This window comes from Macrosteles quadrilineatus, unplaced genomic scaffold, assembly GCF_028750875.1.
Source record: "Macrosteles quadrilineatus isolate MER2022 unplaced genomic scaffold, UCM_ALF_1.0 Scaffold_2__2_contigs__length_208266976, whole genome shotgun sequence".
Taxonomy (NCBI): Eukaryota; Metazoa; Arthropoda; class Insecta; order Hemiptera; family Cicadellidae; genus Macrosteles; species Macrosteles quadrilineatus.
Window position 1 is genome coordinate 203,207,234 of NW_026542595.1, and position 27,291 is coordinate 203,234,524.

The 27,291-nt window shown below is 34.4% G+C and overlaps 1 long non-coding RNA gene across 1 annotated transcript in view; it reads left to right on the plus strand.

Moving 5' to 3' along the window:
* Positions 1 to 796: 796 nt before the first annotated feature.
* LOC128987776 (uncharacterized) overlaps positions 797 to 27,291 on the plus strand; it is a 72,208-nt gene continuing 45,713 nt past the window's right edge. The window contains exons 1-2 of the long non-coding RNA XR_008490281.1: positions 797 to 910; positions 5,967 to 6,032. This is a non-coding gene — a long non-coding RNA (uncharacterized LOC128987776). The remainder of the gene's footprint in view (positions 911 to 5,966; positions 6,033 to 27,291) is intronic.

A 27,291-nucleotide genomic window follows, 5' to 3' on the forward strand; every position in this document is an offset into this window, starting at 1 on the left:
TAACTAAGCAGGCCATAGAGCTCAAATGATTTGCCTTCACATAATTTAGGTTTGAATTTTTATAAATTATAGGAAATTAATTTCTTGATTTAAGAACTCGAGGCCGGGTTCACATTATTTCTCTTCTTTTGATCAAATCGCCAATTTAAAAAAGAAAATAGTCCGTATTGTTTAATATATTTGTATTCAAATCTTTTTTTACAATATTACGTCATAAAATCTTCTCTTTTGGTATTATTTGCGATTATATGGAGGAGTTGTAATATGTTCCCTTTATAACCTATCAGCACTAATTGTTCAATAGATTGTTATTTGTGACCTCTGAATTAACGTTTAACAGTTGTAAGTAATAGTCATTAGTATCATGGGTTAAAACCCTCACTAAAATTAATAGCATCTCATCTATATTTCCTAACATACAATTTAGTCTTACAGTATATGTCCCGAAGATCTAAAATAGTCACTGCAAATATATTATTTGATACTTGGTGAATTATTTTGCTAAAGTAAGTTAATAAAGTTCTTATTAGTTCTTGATTTGAAATTATTTTCTTGAAGGAAAATTTTATACAAACAAAATATAGTCGAATTTTGCACAAGAGATAATTTATATCGTTACATTGGCAGCTAAACCATCAACAAGCTCACAATAACAAGTATTAAACTATATGAGCTGCTATGTTTTTGGTTGTTTAGTGTTTAGTGGACTACAACAATCGGATCAGCTGTTTCCCCCTCTCCTCTAATGCCAGCTGCTCAATGCATTGTTGGAGATCGCTTCAGTCGGTCCGTGGTGCGCTAGCCTATCGGTTCGGTGTTGTAAAGTGTTGTTCGTTTCTATTGCGTGTATTAGACATGGTTTAACATCTGGACCGCTTGTAGTGTTATGGACTATTGGATTGCTATTTACGTAAGTATGTTGTAATTATGAAATGTCCATTTGGTTAACTGATGATAAATATTTGTTGGGATTTTACTTCGCTGTAAAGAGTTTCGTATTGTTTATTAAAATTAATCGTTAACTAAGATTTTTAGCAGAAGATCCCCGAATATCTGTAATAATTCGCAAGCTCATTAAATACCCACTATCATTTGTATTTTTGGTTAAATATATCCAACACAAATACTTAGTTTTCTTATATTTAATGTGTGAAAATTAAACAATTGACTTGTTTCTCTACTATTTCGAGTAAGAGATAATTGCTTGATAGTGATAATTATTTACTTATTTAACTACCTTTCTCAGTTTATTTGGTTGGTTTTATATGAAGGTTAGGTTTTTTTCGTTAGCATAGGCCTACGAAAGAATATAAAAAATGTTGTTCAAAAACTTGTTATATTATATACTTAATTATTTATTGCTGTAGAAACAAAAGCATCTCTTTTTTGTTTATTCTAAGTATCCACCTACAGGATGTGTGTTTTGTTTCAAGTCAAAACAATTGTTAATCAATAATTTATTAACTCTCAAGTGATGGCGAATTTACTTTAGTTTTTAAACGATTTTCGAACTGGGACTTTACCAACATCTTTGAAAAAAACTTAGTTATAATATGCTTAAGGATTTTAATTTATTTATACACTCAAACTACGAAAACGAGCCTAATACCTCCAATTTAACCATAACTCAATTTAAAAATAAAAACTATAGCTTTTTAAAGGGTAATTAAACATTATAACAATTGGACTAATTTGAAGCATTGATATTCCTGAACATAGATGAAAACAGTGGGAATGCATGTGTCCTGATTCCTGAAACAAATTGCAATTTAATGAAACATGACATTTTTTATCCTTACAAAATATCTGTAATAGGCTATTTGTTAACAAAATTATAACATATAACCAAGGTGTCTTCATCAACCTCTCTATCAACAGCAACAACAGTTTCACCACAGTTTTATACACATTGAAAAAAATCCCTCCACAACGCCTGTAATGTATTTGTACCTGTGTGAGTAATTCTAAACCAGCTAAATTTTATTCAGTACCCGTGATTTATCTCGAAGTTTAGCATGAACTAGTTTCGCGCTCGCTATCTACATGGACCCAAGTCACGACTTTACCGTTTAACTCTACGTACGAGAACCAAAGGTGAGAATAGGAAATGTCAAAATACTTAATCATGGCCAGGCGTGAAGAGAAATCACCCTTGAGTTTTCGGAGTGTAAATCCTGTCTTTTGTGTTATGTTTGTCGATTTTTCATTCCCCTTTTACCAGTTCCTTACTCCCTCTTCAGCTCTTCAGTTCCTGACCTTTCATATTCTTATCGCCTTCCTACGGTTCATTCAAGAACTCAAGAAGCAGTCACCCTCGTCCTTATTCATCGGTTGAGTGGCTATGCTAGACGGTCTCACTGCTTGCTATCTGGTGTATATGGTGTTGAGAAGTGGGTAGGTATGATGTTGATATCGGAGTCCTGGTTTCGAATCATGCTAATTGTAAATGCTGAATCATTTATTAGTTGGTAACGAGGTGATTTTAACCCACTTAAAATTTGAGGCTGAATCAAGAAATCGGATTAAATAAGTGCAGTGTACAGTAGGCCTATAGCGTATGGAATAAAATAAAATGTATAATGCCTCCACCAAATTTTAAACCGTACTTTTAACCATGTAATTTCCGTTGCCCATGAAAAAGTTTAACGATTATTGGTAGTGGTTCCTGAGTACGCAAAATTTAAGTAGTCTCAGGCTCATAATCAACGTCTATTGGTTTTCAATATCAACTATTCAATGACAATAGTGTTAGATGTTGGCATAGAGTAGCAATTTAGGTAGTTTAAAACAGAACTTGAGCTGTAGATACACTTTGAGAGTGTAAAATTACGTCTTCAGAACTTCTTAATGAAATATAAAACTATACAACATGTATTCGGGACCACAGATTCAAAACATTTTTCATCCTTTTTCATTTGTCAGCCGTGTTAATCAAGGGTTTTTAATATTTGTTTTATCTCAATATATAAAGTGTGTGTTTTTTAAATTTTTGACGTTCCACCAGCTTTATAATTATTCTGACAAAATCAAATTACCGATTAAGATTCTTCACCTCTAACTCATTTAAATAAAAATTTGGTCAGGCTAGATTATGCTAGTCCATTGGTTTAATAAGCATAAATTGTTTGTAAATTTAATGGGTTTTGCATTGGGAATATAAGCTTAAACAAAAACACAGTTGACATCAGTGGGCTCAAACGTAATCCAAAATGAATCACATATCAAAATAGGTAGATAATACAATAGAGTAACAATTCAAGTATCTATAGTCAATGGTATTCGCCCCAGTCAGGACGCCGCGCACTTAATGCAGAGTAGCAGAGTAGGCCGCTCTTTGCGAGGGAAACTGTGAGATGTTTTCGCGGGTAACAAGCCAGATTCCCCTACACTTGATGTAAGAGGAGGGAGAACAGTAGCCGTGGTATAACAAGCTGTCTTCGTCCCTACCTGACACAGGGAGACGGAGACATTCTATGACTATGTATATTCATCAAATATTGAATAAAAACAAAAATCTGTTTTCAGAAACAAAAGACGTGCCGCTAGATTTAGTTATCCAAAGATTTGACGTGTTTCTGGCTTTGGCTTTCGTTTTTTGTGTGAGAGAAACAGGTCCGATCACAAGTATGTCTACACACATTTTACAAATTTTAACCCACTATCCCTTAAAAGTGTTTAATCTTTTAAATTTGTAAATTCCATTTCCCTTTATATATTAGGAAGTCTAAACCTTTATTAAAATGCTTTCCTGTGTTCCTAGCCAATTTGAGGTTTTGGGGCTTGTAGATGACTTTGGAGAGGTCGGGCAAATCCCTGGTATATACGAAAAATGTTTTGGGCAATTGCCCTTATAGGTGTTTCTTCTGTTGTTAACTCTCTTTTCAACTGCTGTAAAGCTTATTTGACAGTTTTTTTCCAATTGGAGTGAAGTCGTTGAGTACAATAGAAATGCTCCTCCATACGCTTGTATAATAAATCGTTTATTGTACACTGTTTAGCTCACTGAACTGACTGGCTTTCAGGCACTTTATCACGTGATTAACCAGGGATCAATTTTAATTCAACCGTTTGAATCTGCCAAAGTCCACCCTCAACATACTAACAATACATAACATAAGTGCAAGTAAATAGGTACATCATAATCAAAATTATTAAATGTTTCTTTCCTATTTATTATTGAATTAGGGCGCATATTGAGAAATGGCAACACATAAGCTCAGTGTGTTTTAGATTGTCTTTTGAAGTTTACTTACATCGGTGGGAACCCAAAAAGGAAAAATATATAGTTTAGCAAACAGTGGAAAGGCTCTTCTTCAGTGATAACTAAACCTCTATACATTGTAGGGCTGATTATGGTTAAATGCGACCGTTCATGATGGCAGTAAATTTGTGTAAATAATCTTTCAAATTATTAATCCTTCCATTTTTTGTTAGGCTAATCTCTTTCAATTTCAGACACATATATTATATTGTAAATGTTAAATTATATTTTGACATTTTTAAACTAGAGGTAACAAGTTGACGAGCTATATAAATATCGGTATCAAACACTAAAGAGATTTATCGTCAAAATAATTCAAACAGAAAATGTAATTTGTATGTGACTTTTTGTGTTTTTTATTAATACCACCTAAATTACAGGTACCAAGATACACTGTATGGACAAAGTCAGCTCCTAATTAAGTATCCCTGGTTTCTTTACTTCATTGTCAAAAAGCTGTGTGTCGTCTACAAGCTTTAGTCTTATTGGGAATTTATTTTGGAGTCTCCCTGTAACACTAATCCACATATGAAACAATTCAACAATGCATATCATCTGATCGGTAATAAAGTATATGATAGGACACGGAGCTATCATCGTAATTATTGGGTTAAGTTTAAAACGTCATTTACAAGTTGTTATTGTAAAACTGGTATGGATCCCATTGAAAACTAAATGGTTTCAAAACTAAAATATTCCCTTTATAAACTAAAAAAAAAAAAAAACACTGTACTTATGCTAATTACTTCAAATGTAACTAAAATGTTCCCAATAACGATGCTATTTTACTGTACATGGACCGCTTTAGAAATGCAGGGACCTTTTAAATATTTAAACTAATATCCTGGATTATCTCTACGTTTAAGTTGAGATTTGTTTGAAGACCTCCTGAATTGATGGACCGCCGTGGTTTGCCGGAAACGGGAAGAACAAACAATTAACTCACTGTAAACATACGTCACTACACTGACGTGCTGGCGTGAGGTTGGCATGAGGGCGTCTGCGAAATGTCTGCTACCAGCAACAACGTCAAAATTGTAAAAAGTTGTTATACTAAAGCAAAAAACGGCCGTTTTCGTACATACATGAGTCGCCGAGATTAAGCAGACCCAAATAGTTTTATCCCTAGAACGAAAAATGGCTAAATTATTTTTAGTTTAAAATCCTGAATTCACATATGCAAACAGTTCCGATTAATAATAGCATTCTCGTATCTGCACATTTAGTACCCCTTTATCCTTTATCGTGTTTAAGATTAAAATTAAATATATTGTTGTGATGGCGAAGTATATTGCATCCAAAGAACTATAAAAATCGTCCTTTCTATTATTTATGAACAAAATTAAATTTAAGAGCAAATTAAAAGAAGGTAACTAGCGTAAAGAAATTTGTATGTAATTTATTTCTAATATCGATTTAGTAAGGTACAATAACAAATTGCTATACTTTATCCAAACAGTCGTTTTAAGCTCTGGAATAGCACTAGTATTGCAACAAACTCTTATCAATAGTCTTTGACTTACTTTCATAACAGCCCTGTCTAAATATTAAACTTCCTGCGGTTAAATTAACAAGTTATTCAAACGTACTCACATTTATTGGAACGGAACGATTTCCATGATATGTTTAACTGGATATCCAAAACTTTAAATATACTGTGACATCGGGGAAAGCTATATTGTAACGAGTTTTGTTTTTGTTTCAGAATAATATAAGCCCAGGGATGTAGACAGCAAACTACCATCGTGGGGGCTGCTCCTTCGCATGAGAAGTAAGTTGAATGCCTTTTATTGTCCTCACTAGTCATCTGCCAATATTTAAAACTAGATAAGTTAATACTAGACTTTATGTCGTAGCAATAATGAGTTTTTTACCTTCAAATTTATCTATTATTTTATATCTTTACATTAAAAAAGATAAGAATAATAATGTGTCTATTGATCCTGCTATTTTGTATATTTTGTACTCTTTTGCTTGAAGTTTTTTCAATATAAACTCGTTTGTAAATAGTCGAATGAAAATGATTTAATTTTATATTTTGTACATATTCGATGGCAAATCTACTTACTAACTGCATCTAGATTTAAAGTAAACCCTACTTGAAAAACCAAACTGAAAAAATGCGATTGGTGTTTATGTTGTAGTATTTTTTTTACTACTCGATGGTAAAACGGTTATGTGGGTGTGTAGCGTCTCGGACTTCGGTGCGGGAAGGGCGGGTTCGATGCGTCGCACATTCGCAAAACTTAAATGGATGTGAACATGGTTTGAACCAGTTTCCCTTAAAAGTGTATGTGTAAAAATTAATTAAATTAAGGGGAGTCGCTACTCAAATTAGTGAAAAATCTTCAAAAATTAAAAACTTTTTTTTTGTTCCTAAATTATTATATATATCTTTTTACATCATAAAAACCACCCAAAATCATTTTTACATACATGTACCTAGGAGAAAAAAATAAAACAAACTGTTTTACGGTGCGACAAAGACGAGTAGGCTAATGTAAACAAAGGCTTATAAAAAGGTATGTGCATATGTTATTCACAACTTAGCCCTAAATAAATTGTAGTTTATAGCTTTTTGCATTCTTATTTGTTTGTTACCATGGCATTGTAAAAAAAAAACATTACCAAAAATGGTTTTTATTAAAAAGTGCCAATTATTTTGTATAGTAAAACACATCTGCCGAAAAACTTCCGTTTCCCGAAAGTTGTGTTTTTCCATGTTTCAGCCTAAAAACCTTTATATTCCAAAAAAAACTACTTGAGCTACAGTTCTGAAATTTTGTACACACCTTTTGCATATAAAAACCTAAAAGAGCACGTATTTTGAATCCATTTGGTAAAATTGTTTTTTAAATATAAATTAACAAAAAATTTTAAAAAAACTAAAAATATTCTTAAAATTTGCTGTTATAAAAAAAAGTAAATGTTTCTGTAATACAATAAAAATACGTGATGTTAAAGTAAATTTTGATGCTGAACAAAAGTATACCATTTCCATTTGTGTAAGGTTTATGGTTTTCTTTAAATATCAATTTTAAAAATGTTCCGAAAAAACAATAAAATCCACTTTTAGGGCCCTTAAAAAAATATTTTTTATCAATTTTTTTGTTTTTTTTGTTTTAGGTCTTTCTTAAGTATAAAAGCCTGATACAAAGTAAAAATTAGTTAAAATAACAATTTTAGCGATTTCAGTAGCAACTCCCCTTAATTAAAAACGCCACTGAGGCCTCTTTTATGCACGGCGTTTTCGGTCGGGCGAAATCGTCGGGCGGAATCGATGTCCCTTTTATGCAGTTTCTCCGCCGAGCGGAATCCGCTGATGCCCGTGGTGGGGGTGGTCAGTGCTACCAACTTCGTCCATTTTGCCATCGTCAGTGACCCAAGATGGATCCTTGTGTATTGGTGTATACTTATTTGTACATGAAGAGAGACGACGGCGAAAGAGATGGGCTGTACACCCGGTTAATGAAAGTCGTAGGGTGGATAGGGCTTTCACAAACCTATATGGGTTGCTGCGAAATGATGGGGAAAAGTTTGAGAAGTTCCTACGAAACAGTAAGTTTGTATTATTCCGCGGATTTAAACAAAAATGTAATTCATTCTCATGCAGTAATTTTTCCCCTAATTACATCACTTTATTTGTACTCTTTAATCAATTACAATGAATAATGATATTCTATTTACAATGATTACCGTAGGTGATTTCAATACTGTGGATGACAGAGCGTGGGGTAGGTTGGCAGCACTACATTCCGCCCGACGAAAAAAAACGCAGTTGCATAAAAGGGTTCCATTTGAACCTATGTAAAAACACGCTCCACGAAACGCCGAAACTCGGCGGAGTCTAAGTCCTCCGTCGGCCTCCGACGGAATTCTAAAACGCGACGGAGATTCCGTCGTGCATAAAAGGGTCCCATTTGATCCCATGTTAAAACACTCACCGACGGAAAGCCCGATAGATTCTGATAGATTCCGCCCGACGGAAAACGCCGTGCATAAAAGAGGCCTGACACATGCAAAAAATTCTGATTTAAGGTCGATTCACACACATCAGTTACGGCACGTCACAGTAAAGTCACTTCAGGCACGTCACAGTTATCAAAAATATTCTTTGATGGATTTTCTATTGCGCTATCTACACTCATCCGTTGCAGTCCCGTCAGTCACTCTGCTGGCATCCGTCAGTCAATTTCAGATTTCTTTCCAACGATACTTTTTGATTCTTCGGACGCCTGACGGAACTGTTTGAGGTTAGAAAATAGTGTTATTGTTGTTAAAATGGTTGCGTTTGTATTTTGAGTACTGTTTGTAACAATCAACAAGATGGACAATGATAATTTAATAGAATATAGGTTTAAAATTTAAATTTTTTGACTGTAAATTACTGTAAATATTAGAGACGGAAGACTGACTGAAACCAACTGACGGACAATTGACTGGGAAATTGCGGATGCAACTGCGACTGGACTGTAACTGGACTGCAACTGCACTGTAACGGAACTGTGACTGGACTGATGTGTGTGAATCGACCTTTAGATTTAAAACGCTTGAGACCGTTTATATTCATCAATAGCATTTCCCAAAGTTCAAAAATTTCTCTTCTGCGTTGTACAAAAATTCTCTGTAATACCAATATGTCACTTTCAGCACCAAAAATGGTGTATCTGATAAATAAAATAATTTATTCGGACATTCATTACAAAAAAATACTTGCCAAGTCAAAGCATAAAAATTAAAAGAAAACGTGCATAAATTAAAGTGGAGCACTGCATTTTGTGAAGTGCACTGGCACTGGGTAGGCCTATAGATTAGGCATACGCTTAATCTATGGTAATACGTGATAACACGTATGTTATGACCTTCACTACTATGTTCGAACTTTGTTTGACCTTCAGACAGGTGAGTCACCCCGCCTTATCAGTCCGTTATCGAGACCACCATGACCTTGCCTACGAAGCCACAACGAGTCAGTGTTTGGTTACCTCTCCCCTCTCCAGGTGTCGTTTACACTCATTATGCTGTACAAATAACTGTTTTACACTTACGTAATGTCCAATATTGGAAACTTATGACACATTGTTGATTGAGAGTCGTTAGTTATTTGTAGGTGTTTGTAAGGATGAATTATTTTCTGGAAAAAATAGCCTTGGTTTGGAGAAATGAAGAAGGTTGAACCCCAGATAGATCTTAACGTACTAACCTACACTATCTTAATATTCGTCATGTGGATTGAATAGCTGTAAAATTATGGTATTAGCATGAAATCCATGTCTAGGTCAGGTTTTGTTTCATGTCATTTAGCCTATAAAACAAATTACCCTATGGACATTTTAGGATTTTTAATAAAGACAATAATAACCAACATTTTTTTACACGATAAGATTTTGAAATTATTCAACCAGAAGTAACAATTACAGTTTCCCTTTTCAGAAACAGCGAATACCAAAATGTAGGCACGTCTGCGTCTGAGTGAGACCGTTAAATAAGATATTTTTGTAAAACTAAATATTATACACAAAAAACGTAAATCTCTATTGTACATTTTAATAATAGTTTCATGTGTAAATTAAATTATTAAGTTAAGTAAAAAAATTACTCAAGCTACGCATAGTTTCATCAACAACGAAACGTAATTCCACTATCAAGCTAAAACTAATCACTTAAAATTTACTAACCAACTTTTCCATTTGCAAACGAAGTAGTACTGCATTTACATCAAATGACAGTGCATATTTCCACTTTAATTAAAACCAAATACCCGTTGTCGTGCGGGAGGCGTATTTTTCAATCAGCTTCTAAGCCTGCCGGCGTATGTTTCGACACTGTCCCAACATTAGACATATTTCCCGCAATGCAAATGAGACTTCCCCCTAGTAATCAGTCTGGTGGTAAAAGCATTCACCCTTTTCGAGATAAGTAAATGCATCTTCGTTATGTTGTAATGCACTCAGCACTCACCGCTGTTTGTAATGATGTTTTCGTTATGTCTTTTGTAATGATGCAATCAGAAAATAGCACTTTGAAGTGACGAATGGAGGAGATTAAAATGATCTAGGCACTCGTTTTGGGGATGGAACATGAAAGAAGCGATTTTGGTAGGAAAGTGTTGGTAGTTTGGAAATGTGTTGTTTATCCACATCGTTTGATTATTTAAGTGCAATAATTGTCTCTTGGGGTAGCCGAGTATTTATTTGTAATCACCTCAAAACATGGAGGTTTCTGGTTCGATCCCTAGCTGTTTCAATTGTCCACCCAGATTAGAGAACAAATATTAATAGGGGTAGTTTTGAAATTGTCGTTTTTCCCGAACGTCATCAGTCATAGGTTTACTTTACTGGCGGTGTAATAAAGAACGACAACACACTCAGCCATAGCCTCCTAACACTGTTTGGCATTAATCCTAGTACACTGTTTAGTTTACACTACAAATCTTATCTAGTCAACCAACACATGTGAGTGTAATAACAGATCTTCGTATGCGGGCTGGCATCGTGGGCAAATGTTGAACATACCCTGTGGCGCCATCATATCTGCACTACATTCCTCTTAGCTGATCTAGTGGTGCAGAGCGAGCCTTCTAGCTTGGAGTCTCGGGTTCAAACCTCGCCAGTCGGTAGTGCCATAATGCAGTGATTCAATGATTCGATGCTCGTCTCCAGTAGAAACTTATTAGTGAAAGTGCAACACTGGAAAGGCGTTGCTAAATCGTAACTTTTATGATTGTTTATTAAATAGTTAAATTCTAAAACACAACCTTTTAAAAAAAATCGCAAGGGAAAAAATAACATAAGATTAATTTTCTTAGAATATTTACTAAAAAAATTGACCATTAAAACATTTTAACATTCTTGACCTTTGTAAATACAGCAATTGTGTTCTGTCGCGAAATCTAGAGAGGAACCCCAAGTGTTTTGTAGTTCTACAAAATTCAAACTGTTTCCTACTCATTTCAGCAGCCAGGAAGCTGACAAATGCATGTTATGGTCGTGTTTGCATCTTTTTAAAATAAATTAATCCTACTTATCATACAAAAGGCGAATTATACGTCGATCGGTACTAAGAAGAGGTGAGTCAAGACTTTTATAACATTTCCATGCAATTATCCCACTTCTCAAGTCATACACGTTCTACACTCGATGCTATACCTCGAAACTATTTTGAAACGACTATTGTTGAGGCAGCGAATATTTAAAAAATATCCGTCAAATTTTTACAAGGCGCAGTGACTTATTTACAAAAACAGTGACCAAAAAAGCCGGTTGACAACCGATTAAAGACTAGATTTCGTAAAAGTTTTATACATTTACCTTGTCATGTGTAATAGCCTACACGTTACTAGGAAGGACCAAAACTATTAGCGGCTCAATTTCAAAATCAGTGACCAGAAATGTCTGGACGTATGGCCACCGTCTGGAGTAACGGATACACTCCATGTTACAATGTTTTTTACAATTAGCCAGATACCTGAGCCGAAGCCGTAGCCCATGTTTGGGTCATGTTACGTAGCGGGGGTGTTGTAGGGTCTGTGCTATTGTGCCTCCCCCACAACGGGTGACAATAGGCCATTTGCCCCCATTGGCCTACAATGCTTATCAACGTAGGCTCGGGGTGTTTTCGATCGTTGCGCCCTTTAGTGGAATATGTCTAACATATGGAATGTATAGACGCATCGAAGTCTATGCTTAAGTTGTAGCCAGTCTTGAATTTAAGGGAAGATTGTTGAATTGTGCGCGTAGTGTGCGCTGATGTCGGTCACTAATTTTGTTGAACATAGTTCTTACTGAAGCAAAAATACAATTACCGTAAACTACTACATCCTTTATGTTACTCGTAGATTAGCTATTAAAATGGGGTAAATAGAAGTAGCATACTTAACTAAGTAAGTGGCTAGTTCCACTAATTTTTCTTTAAAAAATATTTTCAGCTGTTGCTATATACATAAGATGCTTACTTCAGTATCTGAAATCCAATAATATAACTTTAATGTTCGAGAATTTGAACATGTTTAATTTTCACTTAACACTAAAGAGAAAAGTTGGTATTGTTTTATCATAGGTTACACTATGCAAAGTGAACTAGTTTCTATAAGATTGAATTTGGTTGATTTTAGTGAATTGTGTTATAAGATGATTACAATAAATACTAGAGTATAGCCTACATTGCATGGACTAAATTTGTGTTACCTATTTACAATAGTATAACGCACACTGGTGTTGGGGGTTGGGAAGGGTACTATTGTGTGTGTGACCAACCTAAAAGATTGGATCTCGTTCCATAAAATCTCAGCATCTGGTCTGTTCTGGGTTTGTTTCATATCACATCTAGCAAACCTTATGAGATTGGAAGCTCCAGAGAAATATTGGTGAAAAAAATATCGTTCAAAAAAATCTACAGTTTAAATCCGTAATATTTGTTTCTTCCAAATAATGCATTTCCGTTTAAATGTTATTATTGTGATTTAAAGTATTTAAAGCCCACAAAATAAAATAATTGTAAATGTATATAAAATAATAAAATATATAAACTTGTATATAAATTTATAAAACATGATAGTACTATGTGTCTACCTTTCTTAAGGTACTATCGTTTTACAAATAATGTTACCGTTGTGATATAATATAGGTTTATCCCTAAACTTATTATAACTATATACTATTACTGCTATTATTGTTTTAAGTATAATTTTAGTTGCCAGAAATTAATTTCGATGATATAAGACTATAACTCAATTAAACAGGTTCAGATATTTAGGTTAAGTGTAAGAAAGAGTCATGTGGCCCTAACTTTGCCTGAAAAAATAAATAATTTTTAATTTCACTTAATTTAATAAAACGTAATAGGTCCAATAGGACAGGTCTCCAAATTATTAACTCAACTGTGACTTAATTTACAAGTAAAGTATCAGCCAACATACTTCATACTTCATATCGTAATATGATTTTCACGAGAGAAACTTAAATATGTTGTATGTAGAACGATTGCAAAAGCGTGACAAATTATTGTGAATGTCAAGTTGTTAGTGTAATTTGACGGCAAATAATAAATTGTCATGGGACAAACCAGAAAAATTCTTTTGTTAAGCTCGTAGTATTAAATAAACGGATTTTCAATTGTATTTTTTGAATTTTTAAAACTTGAATTCTAGCTTGTAAAAACTTATGTTTGTTCTTCATTTTAAAGGATAGTTTGTTTATGTGATTAACTTTAGCCACGAATAATCCCAAGATTCACAAAATTAAACCGTATTAAGTATTTTACTAAATAGCTGTTAATTAACCAAAGACATTGCTTACAATTGGCCAGATCAAATATGTATTTGGTTTACCAAGCATTTCCTCTTAACACTGAATAAAGGGAGTATCTCTATTAATTCCGTAATCTTTGTTTCACGTTATTTAACATCAGATTTCTGAGACTTCGGTTAAAACTTAGAGTAACATCTTGAGATAGAAAAGTTGAATGGTTCCAAAAGTCGGTTTAGAAGAGAGGTTATACATATTCATTATTATGTTATCATATAACCTTTAGATAGTTTGACAGGTCGATTAAGATCTTAAGGGTTAACCTTTAGATACACGGGGTTCACCCTAACCAGCTCGGCGGCTACTTCAAACATCCCTATCAACTAGAACTGGATAATTAATTGATGTAAAGGTTACGTGTAATAGTTTTAGTTTGGAAAAAATTATGTAAAAACTTAATGTTAAAAGTGTCATTGTTGAATTAAGTAAAAAAAAAAAAACATATTGTCATTGTGTGGTATTAGTTTAACTACTGCAAAAAAGTCTGAAAGTTTTAGAAAAGATTACTTTTTAACGATTAATCTACTGATGAGGCAATTCTGTGATATCACTATTAAATTCGATATTATACGTGAACTGGTAAATAAAACGTTCAAAACAATATTACAACTTATAAATATTTAGTATGTAGCTGAGGTTGTTTGCTAAAATGTTGCTCTTCGAGTTTATTATGTGTTTGTTATTTGTTTCAAGATCTAAAATAAATTAAAATCCAAGTTATCCTTTAAATGTAAAATCGTATATGAGTAATATAAGCAAATTATGCCTTCTAGGCAGTTCCTCTGTGTGTTTATTCATGGCTTATTTATTTTTTGTTAAATTACCAGGTTAATTGTCATAATTCAATCTTCTACTTGGACGAATTAATAATTCAATTATAGTATTTGGTTATATTGAGACGCCTTGTAATGATAAATGATTAAAGGAATCGTGAGAAAACGTACTTATATCGGTTGACTAATAAATAAAAGTAAAAAAAAAAAATAATAATTTACTAGTATACCATTTATGGCAGTTTTTAGCATTGTGTAGAATCCATCTTTAAACAGCTGATCGAAAATTAAGGGACAACATACGTAGTATGACCACAGTTTAAGGGAACTCCCTGTATGCTATCTATGGTAAAGCTTAGAAGAACATTTGTCCAATAAGCGCGAAACTGAAAATTTACTAAATCAAATTTCAAAATAATTTAGGTCGGCGTTGAATGATCAAATGACAAGGTTTCTAAATAAATGAAAAAATAATATCTTAATCTGAGGCCTAGGTTTCCTTAAATAGATTGTGTAAATTTCAATCGTGGGTGTAAATCTCAACCAGACATCATGCTAGACACCAATATTGTAAGATTGTTGTTATATATTTGTTCATATCGACTAGACACCCCTAAGATGGTCCCAGACACGATGAGTCAACTGTGCACACCGTAGCCAAAACTTGTCCGATCCCATAAATTCTGTTGTGACACTCCGCCCCATGTGCCACTTATAAAGTCGTCATCCGTGACACTGGGCCATGTGTGAGGGGAAGGTTATGGCGGAGGGCGAATCAGGCTTCGAATAGAACCACTAAGTTGTGGCAGTTTGTTAACTTTTTCCAATTACAAATAGTTTTAATTTGTATGCATCATACTAACTTAACAATTTGCAAAGGGTTGTTTATATTGCTCAACAGATATCCAATGGTTACTTTTATGTTTTTAAAATAATCTCACACTTTTTAGTTTGAACTCTTATCTTAAGGTGCATTTTGATCTACCGTTATTATATGTGTAAATACCACTGTTGATAGATGAAATTGAAACAGGAGCTCAAGAAAAATGCTCAGATTTCTTAACTAGTAGTGTTTTTTGGAGAACTTTGATCTACCATAAAACAATATCCAAAAAACTGAAGTATATGAAAGATCAACTTTAAGGGGGTTTCATGTCGTTTACGTTATTCTTCGGTAAGACACTTGTATATGGTCTTGCAGAAAATTCCTATACAACAATGTGAACCCTTAAAAGGTCAAGTTCAGTATGTATTTGATTTGTTGAAACTACTTAAATGACAATTAAGTAGGTGTATGAACCATACAGTTAATTCGGAAACTATTGTAAAATATTAAGTATTTAAGTTACGTTTAACAGCAATTCCTGCTGTCAAAGCCTTTATATGTGTGGCGTTTTCTTTTGAAGGTATACTATTGGGCGAAACATTTGCTGATAAACTCTTTAGAGTTGTTTAATCTAGAAAATGTTAAAAGACACTTTTTGAAAAATACACATGAAAGAAAGAGCTTTTAAGCACGTGGCATGGCTGAATGTGGTAGAATGAAGTAACAGCCAGTATTGACAGCGCGGTGAACGCTTCGCTTGGTCATTGGTGTACCGCAGGGCTCCGTCTTTGAACCCGTTTTATTGCTTTCTTTACTACTGTTTGAAATATAGCTTTCTTTCTTGGAACGATTCTGTTCAGTTGGGTTTTTAATAGAAAGGAATTCGTATTATTTCCTTGTTAGGTCTGTCTGTTCATTTATGTTGTAAGTTTTAATATCTATATATAAAGCCAAAAGTACCCATGAACTTTGAGAAAACACCCCCCTAAACCACATACTTCAAATGTTCGTCATGACGAGAAACCTTGCGCAAAACTATCCATTATTTCATAAATTACCCTTTAAAGTCGTAATTCCTTTCTAAAGGGAACTTTTCATATACATAATGTTAAAAATACCTCAGCTGTACTTATTTGTTGTTATTCTTTCAATTTATTACCTTATTAAAATCAGGTGTGATTATTTGTTTCTTTTACTGTATTTTGATTATTTCAGATTAACTTAACCAATCAATAGATTTTTTAATACTTATGATGTTAAACGGGATGAAGCCCGTGGGTAACAGCTAGTTAGTTTTAAAAGGAATTTTTTTATGAACAATAATAGCGCTATAAGTTTTGGCGCGCATGGGTTATACCATGTTTTGTGCACACACTGGATCAATAATCACACACAATAATATTTTTTGTTAAGACTTTTGATAAAAAAATAATTTAAATCTATCAACCTTAGAAACCAGCCTACAGGAAAACTTCTCTAGGTGGCTAAGTGGCTATATAATGCTCACCTTATAACCTCTGGACGCTGCTGATTGTTTAATCCCTTTCAGGATCCATTTAGAGACCAGATGTAATTTCCCATATGGGCTATAAATTTATGAACTTTCAAAAACTGTTCAGCAGTTAATAAAACTCACAGCTAAATAATTTTGTGGTATGCATTTCTTGTAATCGATAATTAAATCGTATTTCTGATTACCAACAAAATTACAACTTTAAAAGGAACATTAAAGTTTTCAAGAACCCTTCATTCTGAACTAGCCGAAAATAGTTAAATAATTTTGTATGCTGTTGAAATGGATTAGTTGGCTATTGTAAGCAATTGAGCTACTTATGAGGTGTTACCCAACTAATATATCTCTCAAAATTCAGTTCCCTTTTAATTAAATGTCAGATTCAAATTATAGGTTAACACTTATAACATAGCCGAAAGAGTAACTATATACAACCAAGATTGTTTTCTGGGGTGAGGTTATGTATATTCATTAAAGGCCATATCACATGACCTAAAAGACAGTTTGACATAGGTCGATTATGACCTAAGAATTGACCTTAAGATAGAAGGAGTTGCCCAGCCCGGCGGCAACTTCTAACAACCGTATTAATCAAATAATTAATATACTGATTGAGGTTTATCTGCCTACTTCACATCCATTTCATAGTATCCAGGGTAGCAGACTAGATTTAGGGTCGTTCCTTCACTACAATAAAAAAAAATACCGATGGCTCTGGAAACAAACTTTTGGTTTTGATAATACCACAGAAAAATAATACCCTTGAATTGTTTTCAGAATAAAAAAAAACTCTAACCAACCCAATGTTTTAGAATGTCAGATTTTTTAATCGGTACCTACCAAGAACAACGAGCAAAAAATAATCGATTTAAAAAGTAACCCAGTTCAAGGATATTCAGTACACTTTAATCTGACAATAACCAGTACAGGTTGTTTCTATTGGATTATTTTTTGAAACCAAAACTACGGTAAAAGGTTATCGTATATTCTAACTCTTTCACGCACATCCACCGATAGTATTTTGAGAGGAATTGATTGAGAAAGTAACACCATACAAGGATTTACACTTGCATCTGATGGTAACCAGTTCAGCTTGTCTCAGCTTATCATATCTCCAGACAGCTGCATTGGCAGTGATAGGCTGCCTAACCTGTATGTCAGCTGAACTTTACAGACAGACCCACTTAAACATGTGTTACGGAGTATTGATATATGTATTAATATGCAGTGTTTCACATTTGGTTTGAGGTTTTAACTAGCTCGCATAGTCAAACTACTTATTATGTAAGTTAAGAACGGTATAACAGTAGTGCTATAACTTCCTTACAAAGTTTTTAAAGCTAAAATTCATATGTGGCTAGTAAAGAACCCGTTCTACAAAATTAACGATTTTTTAGGACTTCCTAGACCATTACATATTGAGTAATGATTTTACTTTTTTTTCTCTTATAGTTATCCTCATCTGCATGCATTTTATATTCTCTTTGTATCTTTTGATATGACCTTGTACTCTACATCTATTGTATTCTTCCTTGACAAATGGTGAGTCGGTGGCTCAGTTGATAGCGTCGCGGACTTCGGGCCCAAGGCAGTAGTGTCGTGGGTTCGGATCATGGTCACTGCCACAACCATCAATACAGTTCACCTTTGTACTGTACCGGCTCACCCCTTGCTTTGCTGGATACATTCCACGCACAGATCTGTAGTCTATGTGGACGGGCAAAAGCAAGGTTAAAAGAGGCCGCCAACCTCTTAAAAAAAAAAATACCAACAGAATACTTTTATTGACCATTCCACATGCATTTGTAATGTCTATTGGAAAATAAAGCTTTGATTTGATTTGATTTGCAGATAATTGCATGTGGGTATAACTGTAAAAATAAAATATCATAACAGTTTTCTTTAATATATTATCTAGAATTAATTTACGTAAAATATAGGCCTACTCGAACTAAAAATGCCAAATTGGATTTGCATTTTCTTTAACGTTCTGTAAATTTCAATATTTCTATGGTATAAATATTCTTTTTTTTTTCAATTATTTAAGAATTAAAAGTTATGAGCATTGGCTTTTTGATACTAATGTAGACATTATACGGACTTGAGATAGCAGTCTTTATTTCAAAATATGTCATTGAAAATTATAAAAACTACTTTCTCCCCAAATTTGTTGTTACTTTGATAACATTAACTTTGAGTTGATATGTCATACGAGGCTCTATAGCCTATACCAATAATTTGTCTTTACGGTTTGGCTTAAATAGAAAGTTGGCTTATTTCATATGAATTCTCTATTGAAATCTTAAAATCTACGCATACTGCTAAAAAGATATTTTCCTGTAGATGTGCAGAATCCCTTTATAATTTAAAACAGGCACAAAAATAAACACAAAAGTTGATTAAACATTTAAAAAATAACTTGGGCCTTAAGGGTTGCCATGCTGGTGACGAAATAACAACGAAATATAAACAGAAACTAAAACAAACAGAAGAAATTCCAATCACATATTTTATTTACAGCGTGGGGTGAAAATACATGTGTATGTACATTATATATTTTTGGTCCAGTGTTCGACCACAGGAAGACCTCTAGTATAGATTAATGTATACTATTCAGTTATCAATTACAGTAATCAATTACAATAGGTAACGTCAAAAAACTATGCTAACATATATAAAATCAAATTATATAAATAAAATGTTAACCATTGCAAACCATGCTGAAACTAGTCAATCTCCACACAGCAAATAAAGCATCAAACAAAGTGGCAAACCATGTGTCGATTTTACTCAGTGAAAAACCTCAGAACCATAGTAGACTCTATTAAACCTGCAATAAGAAAATACTTTTGCTTTTATAATTTATGTTTAAATAAAACCGTATGTAATGATGAAAGGTAAATTTTTATTTAACATTTATGATGTAATTTGAATGCACAGAAAAAACCGGGATTAATACAAATGCACCAAGAACGTTTAGGCAAAATAGTAAAATACCCCCGCCGCAGCAAACCTGCCGTCTAAGCGAATTTCCATTTGGCCAAATTGATTTTCAATTGATCTATTTAAATAACATTAGGTTTAACAAGTACCTAGGTTTGCTGCTACAAGGAAACTAATAAAGTAGTGTGTTTTTAGTAAAATATTGATAGCTTACTATAAAATAAATAAATTTGCCAAGTTTGATCAAAATATATCCATAAACAAGCAATCTACAACATTTTACAATATTCTCCATAAGAATAACATGGGAATTTTAAATTTACCATTTTTTTTAGTTTTCTCCGTAACCAATAACCGAACAAAAACACTTTGATATACTGAATTGTTTGTTTTTTTAAGCTCTTTAAGAAGGTTTAGAGAAAAATTGGGAAATTTTGTGTTTTGAGGGTAAGAAGTGGGAAAAACCCATAAAACCCCCCATAAAACCCTGTTCCCATGGTCCGATCATGCTGGATCGCGAACTCATTCAAGTTTATCCCGCCTTACACCTTCTAACCAAATTTCATCAAAATCGGATAAAAATTACTCAAGTTATCGTGTTCACAGACATATATATATATATATATATACATATATACAAATTTTAACGAATGGTGTTTTTGGCCTCTGGGGACATTAAAATGAAAAAGTAAATCAGTCCCGGGCCTAAGTCTTACCATGAGACCTACGGTAATAGCTACTTCCCTATAGGGAAATTCGCTAAAAGGAGCAATTTCAAGTATATAACTTCAACAGCAGAACAATTTTACTCAAATGAGGTGAAAGCCACAGAATGAACGAATATTGCTTTTGGCACGTTTCCACGCGATTTGATCTGACTGATAAGCTATTACGAGAATTTCCAATCGAAATAACGCACGATATTACCGAAGGAGTGCAGCAGGTCGAGCCATGCATACTCTTGGCATCGCTCCAATAGGTCTAGGCTGACCTGTACGACCTGTGGTACTTCGGCGTACTTTCCAACAGTATCGCCGCATACACGTCCGAATGGCCGTCTAAAGGTGCGTTTTCCTCCAACTTCAGTAACCGCGCTGCGTGCTACGCGATTAATCTAAAGAACGCAGCGTGGCCAGGAACAGCGTGATTAAAATTTTACGCTGCGCAAAAGTGTTTTCCTAGAAATCCGGCAATGCGTTGCGTAACAAGCAGATTCGTGGTTTCCACAGTAGCGTTCTGCTATGGATCGGAGAAAGAAGAGTCTCGCTTTTATGTTGTTGGTGGAAGAGGAAGAGATGGACGAAGATGTCGACTCGACATATAGCCCTAGCTCTACTGTCCAAAAGTCGAAATTCCTGCAGTGAACTGTTTAGATCTAGGCGCCATGGGGGTGCTTTTAGTACTCTTATTAATAGGCACCTGATAGACAATGAAGTAAATTTTAAGGAAACTTTTTAATTGAAGGAAAGTCGATTGAGTTATTTTTTGGCCTATCCCACTCCAAAGCTTGTCCTTCTTCAAGTTATTTTTAAAATCAGGATGGCTCATTTTCCACAGAATTTCAAACTCGTACACACAGTCCGATGATAAACTTTCATCATCACCAGTGAACTTGGTGACATCACTACAACTTATCGTTTTCTCCATATTTCCAATGTAAACAATGGCCCAGTTCGGCAGCGTGGTTCGCAACTGACTGCTCTCGAGGCAGTGGTCCCAACCACGCTGCGCGCTGCGCACTGCGCAGTTGGTGGTTAGTCGCGCACCGCGCCGCTAGGAAAACAGTCTCATTTAGTTTAAAAGGGATCGGTGGTTCCGGCAACCGCGGAGCACGAAGCACGCAGCGTAACAGGCTTAATCGCGTCGCTAGGAAAACGCCGCTTAAATACGGCTTGTCACGACGGTTTACAGCCCTGTCATTTAGTTATTTTGATAGGCTTACATTGACAGTGTTCTTAGAAAGAGGGGAACAGTTAGTGCATTGTATTTTAATCATTTATTCAGCTCAATGCTATGGCAACATTTCTTTCAACAAGGTAAAATAGTAGACCACATACGCATAACTACGTATATAAAACAAGCTAAATATATTTATAGATTGTTTTTTTAAATCTGGCAACATAAATAGTCATAAACTTCACTAATCGTCGAATTGTGGAAATATAGAATTTTTCTAATGTTTGTGAAAAAAAGGCGAACCATAGAAGACATAGTATATCGCTGCATCGCATGTTGGATCCCATACCAACGTTGCTTTTACCTTGTAATCGTTGCTTTTATCACCTGGGATTTTAAATATTTTTTTGTTTTACCTACTTTATATGGCGGTAATGATTATTGTTCAAGTTCAATTTCGATCAAGTTCGATTTTGATGGACTATCCATCGTAATGCGTCGAGCACTTTATTTTAGCGAATTTCCCATATAGGGAATAAGCTATTACCGTAGTATTCATGGACCTGGACCCGGGACCGATTTTTTTTCGTTTTGAGGTCCCTAGAGGCCAAAAACACCATCCGTTCAAATTCATATATAGCCTATATATATATATATATATATATATATGTGTGTGTGTGTGTGTGTGTCCGTTAGCGCGATAACTCGAGCAAAAATGATCCGATTTTGATGAAATTTGGTACAAACGTGTAAACCTACATTTATTCGAACGAGTTCGCGAACCAGCATGATCGGACCATGGGAACGGTGGTTTATGGGGGCTTTTATGGGGTAAAAATGGGTTTTTCCCATTTTTGACCCAAAAAACATAAAATTTTGCAATTTCTTTCCAAACAATTTTGTAGAGCTTAAAAAAACAAATAATTTAGTATATTGAAGCGTTATAATGCGCCTAATTGTTACGGAGAAAATTCCACAAAATTGTAAATTTAAAATTCTCATGTTATTCTTATGGAGAATAAGTAAACTGTTGTAGTTTGCTTGTTTATTAACATATTTTGCCCAAATTTGGAAAATGTTTTTATTTCTTACTAACTATTAACATTTTACATAAAAAACAGTTTTACCCTCCCTGTTGCAGCAAACCTAAGTATGTGTTAAACTGATTCTATTTAAATAGGGAATAAATGTGATATTTTTAAGGAGACATTTTAGTGTAAATCCAATCAGGCAAATGGAAATTCGCTTAGTCTGCAGGTTTGCTGCGGCGGGGGTATTTCATTATTTGTTTCGTAACAGTTTTAATTTTACAATCACATTAATGCAACCTACGTTATTATAAATCATCACTAAGAAGTTCCCTTGGTAATGTGATACTGTTTCTCAGTGTTGTGTTTTACACAATATGTCCCATTGCTTTACAAGGATTTGAGAAGGAAATCTCGTAAACCATAGCTTAATTCTAAAAGCAACAGCTGTTTAACCAAAACAACAAGATAGGCTAGGACCTGCACGAAACCATTACAAATTAACCTACACTACATCATTACAAAGAGGCATTAGTGGAATTAGTAAAACCACTACGCAAAATTTTAGTTCACACGAGATATTTTAAGTATTGAGACCAAATATTACTATGGCGTATTCCCATTTGCATATATTCTCTCAATGCTATGCCCTAGAATTTTATCGTTTTTGTGAAGTACATATTGATTTGTTTGCACCGAGGGTATGTCTTATAAGGAACTCGTTATTAGACGGAACACCTTGTTTGTGAAGATAAATTAGTGTTTTGAAGCAATATCAATGTTACATGCTCTTTGGACGAAAGCGTCATAAAAGTAACTCAATCTTTTTTCGTGCTTTTACCGTCTTGTAAAGGTTGAACAAACTTTCTCATTCATACCTAATAAAACTTACAAATGAAATTATACAAAACATATCAAGAAGCTGTATTTTAGTTATCGTCCCTTTTCATTTATCACGCCAACGATTAAAAATAGCTTCCCAGCTCTAAGGAATTGCAGCTTAACACCAAACCGCTTTCTCCTATACTTTGTTGACTTTATGTCTACCAGTTGCGTAGAACAAGCTACTTTTCTCTCCAGCGTGGCCAGATGCCCAGCCAGGCCTTGTCACTAATTGGCGAAGCCCCAACACGAGTGGAACACAAGAAGTCTTGGAAGTCCTAGAGGAAAAGTAGGTTGATTAGAAATGCATCTAGTAACCGAGCGGTCTGTGGACTTGCCAGTACATTAAGTTTACACTGACAGACTACTGGAATGACGATTGTACAAGAAAAATATTTGTGATTTATTACTATCGAATGGCGTTTACTTAATCACAGTGAAAATTATCCTCGTACTGAGATAACTACAATTTTTTTTACACTGGATAACACCAAGACTTTGAATTATGTGTTCCTATCGTTAACTGAATAGATTATATTCTAGGCAATATTATTTTAAATTTATTTTTTTCAGAATTCAATACCACAGTCTATGCCATATAGTGTGTCTTGTACCATGTGTAAGTTTTTGTAAGACGACAGATGAAAGCCTGGTTTTCGAGCGACTTGGTAGATAGCGTCATTAATTAATAGCCCAATGATAAATAGCCTTGGGTCCACGTCACTTGGGATTGAACCAGCAGCCTTCAGAGTTGAAGGCGAGCACTATAAATACGTTCCCAGTAAATTAACAACGAATAACCAAAGATCACATCGCGTAAGTTATCAATTCTCGTTGGTGCTTCAGATATTTTAAGATGCGTCTGCAGCCGTAGCCAAAACACACGGTCGATCCCATAAATTCAGTTATGACGAGACATCGCCCCAAGACAGCTAAAGCAGTCACCCGCGACTTGGAACACATGTGAGGGGTGGATATGTCTGTGTTGTGGCAGTTGTGTAGAATTAAAAAAAAACGTCAACGCCAATATTTCTTAATTTTATCTGTTGTGCATAGGTCGAGATTTGTAAGTGTATTTGTTGATTAAGGATTTAAGTCGGTTATAATTTTGTATTAACAATATTTTTCACAAAATATTCTTATGCCACGGTATATAAAGTTACTAGGGTGGTCTGCCGTTACACTTTAGACGCATAAATGAGCGAAGCATTATTTAAAGATTGGCAATGGCTAAAGCAGCTAACACCCTTCAATATGTTCCCTTTCAACAGATTCACCGTTTGTTTGTCCGATATTATTTAAATTCTAAAGAATGAGAAATTTATCTGATAGTTTACACTGCACCTTTGTAGTGAAGCTGGCCATCCTGACCATTTGCTTGTACTTTGTAAATGGGCATAGCAGGATGTACTAGTGCAATCAACATTTGTTCTACAATCGTCAGGTCAGTTAATTCGTTCGGGACACTTGACACATCCGTATTATTTAACACCGTGAATTTAGTTGCATTTCAACGACAACGCGAACAAATCGGTGATTGGTTTGAAGCTGTTGAAGTTGTTGGCGATGACAGTTAGTGCAAGTGTAACATTTTTGTGCATCTAATTCATGTTGGAATCGATTAGCTAACTGCCTATCATTATCAGCTTCTTCCGCCACTGCTTCATCTGGTTCTTCTTGTTCACGACGCCACTCTCTTACAATATTTGCATTATCGGTGCGACGACCAATATTATGACGTGGCCTTTGAGGCATGCTCAAAAAAATACTGTATAGCAAAACTGTTACTTCCATTGATAAACTGTAACATTCCAACTTTAACCTATGATGAAAGCAAACATTGAAATGTAAACGAAACAGTTACAAACAATTATCATATGTTTATCTTATTTAAATGAAACGAGATAAACCCATATGTCATAAACCCAATATAATTTTTCTTTCAACTTACATTATAATAACAAGCAAAATTGCGTGACCCGTAAAATAAAATCCAGAAGGAAATTTGCAGATATTTTTTACCAAAACATTGTGCTCAGTATTCTTTAGCTGTTGGCCAAATTTCATATCAATTGGTCAAGCCATTACATTCTGATGCCCTTACAAAGAAGTTACAAAGTGAGGGAAAGTGAGCTACGCTCAATTAAACAATTTTATCCATGAGTTTAGTAATACAATTAAAGACTAGCTGCATAAACTTAAAATAATAAAAGCTAACATGGTCTACTTAAGGGTCGTTCCGTTTCAGTTTTCCTACATAATGCTGGGTTTTAATTTACAACTATGAAGTTCCTTGTTTCAATGCAAATACATTTGAACTTTAGATACATTTTATTTGGGGAATTACATAAATAAAAAGCCTTTCAATTCCCCAAATACATGATTAATTATTACCTTTAATAAATTGTATCTATACCAGCCCGGGTGTTATCGTACAAAATCAAGAACTAAGGGGGGGGGGGGGTTGTAGTTTTTACCCAGTAGTAGTTTAAGTTCTTCAATCTGGGAAGACCTAAGAAGGGACAAATATAATTGTGTTTATAACAACTATTCCATATTCATTATTCCATTCATTATGCTAATTGTAAGTGAAATATAATAGATAACAGGTTGGGTTATAAAAGCCAGAAGATACTTTGCAATTTAAAAAATCTGCACTTTAACACACACAACCTGACCTCATTGAACTCACATAACACTGAGTTGAACACAACTACAGTGATAGTTGACACAACTAGTTGAACTCCTGAACTAAACTGTAAGTGTTTGTTGATCACTCATTACTCTGAAGACCTCAAAGATTCTCATTCAAACAAAAAAAGAGATTCCTGAGACGATTACAACTAGTTTTAACGCCACTCCTCTGTGCCAACTATCGAAATAGCAAACGGTTAGTGACCAGCATCCCCGTTTCGTCAGCTCATGCTAATCTCGACTGCAATCCTGAAAGTTGTGCCGTATATGGGGAGATACGCTGTGTGATTGGACCACGGCTACTTGTCAAACGTTATCTGACAGGATACGGAATGCGGAATGACTTTAGAACACCTGTTGCTGAGTAGTCGAGTAATCGATTAATTCGATTAACACGGTCTAAGATATTACGATATACTAATTTTCATCTGAATTCAGTTAACATTGAGCTGATTTTTAGCGATAGGGAAATTACGAGGGACTTTAACAAGTGTATTGGAAAGTGCGACAACTTCAAGTGGAAAGTGCCACAACCTGTTGCTGGGTAGTCGAGTAGTCGATCGATCTTCCGATTACTTTTTACATCGTTGCTTACGGATTAATAATTTCCACTGGATCCAGTTGTCATCGAACAGTAGTTGCGCGTATTTTTACCGATAGACAATCAGGAAGGGCAAGGAATTTGCAAGTATCTGCATTATGTAATCTAACGCGATTACTTTAGAAACAGTTATTGATAATACTATATAGTAATTTTTACTGATACTTAGTTTTAATCTAAAACTGATTGTTTAGCGATAGAGGAATCAGGAAATACGTTAGAACTTACAAGCGCTATCGATTTACAGCTGTTAAAATAGCAAACATGTGGGAATTAGACTACTCTATATGGATTGGCGGTAGATGTACGTATGATTGATTTATTTATGTCAATAGTTGTAGTTAGTGCCATCTATGTTTTAAAGTAGGAAATAACAACTCTGTGGCCTGACTAACTCGGTAAAAGAGGAATTATGCAGTTACGCAAAAAAAAATAGAGACCACGAGTCACGTAAAGGGCCACAAATGAAAGTTGGTGCTTTTTAGCATGGTGTATGGTGTTTGGCACAGTGTTCTTCCCATGTCATGCATGCACACACACACACGCCCACAAATTATACTTTTGTTAAT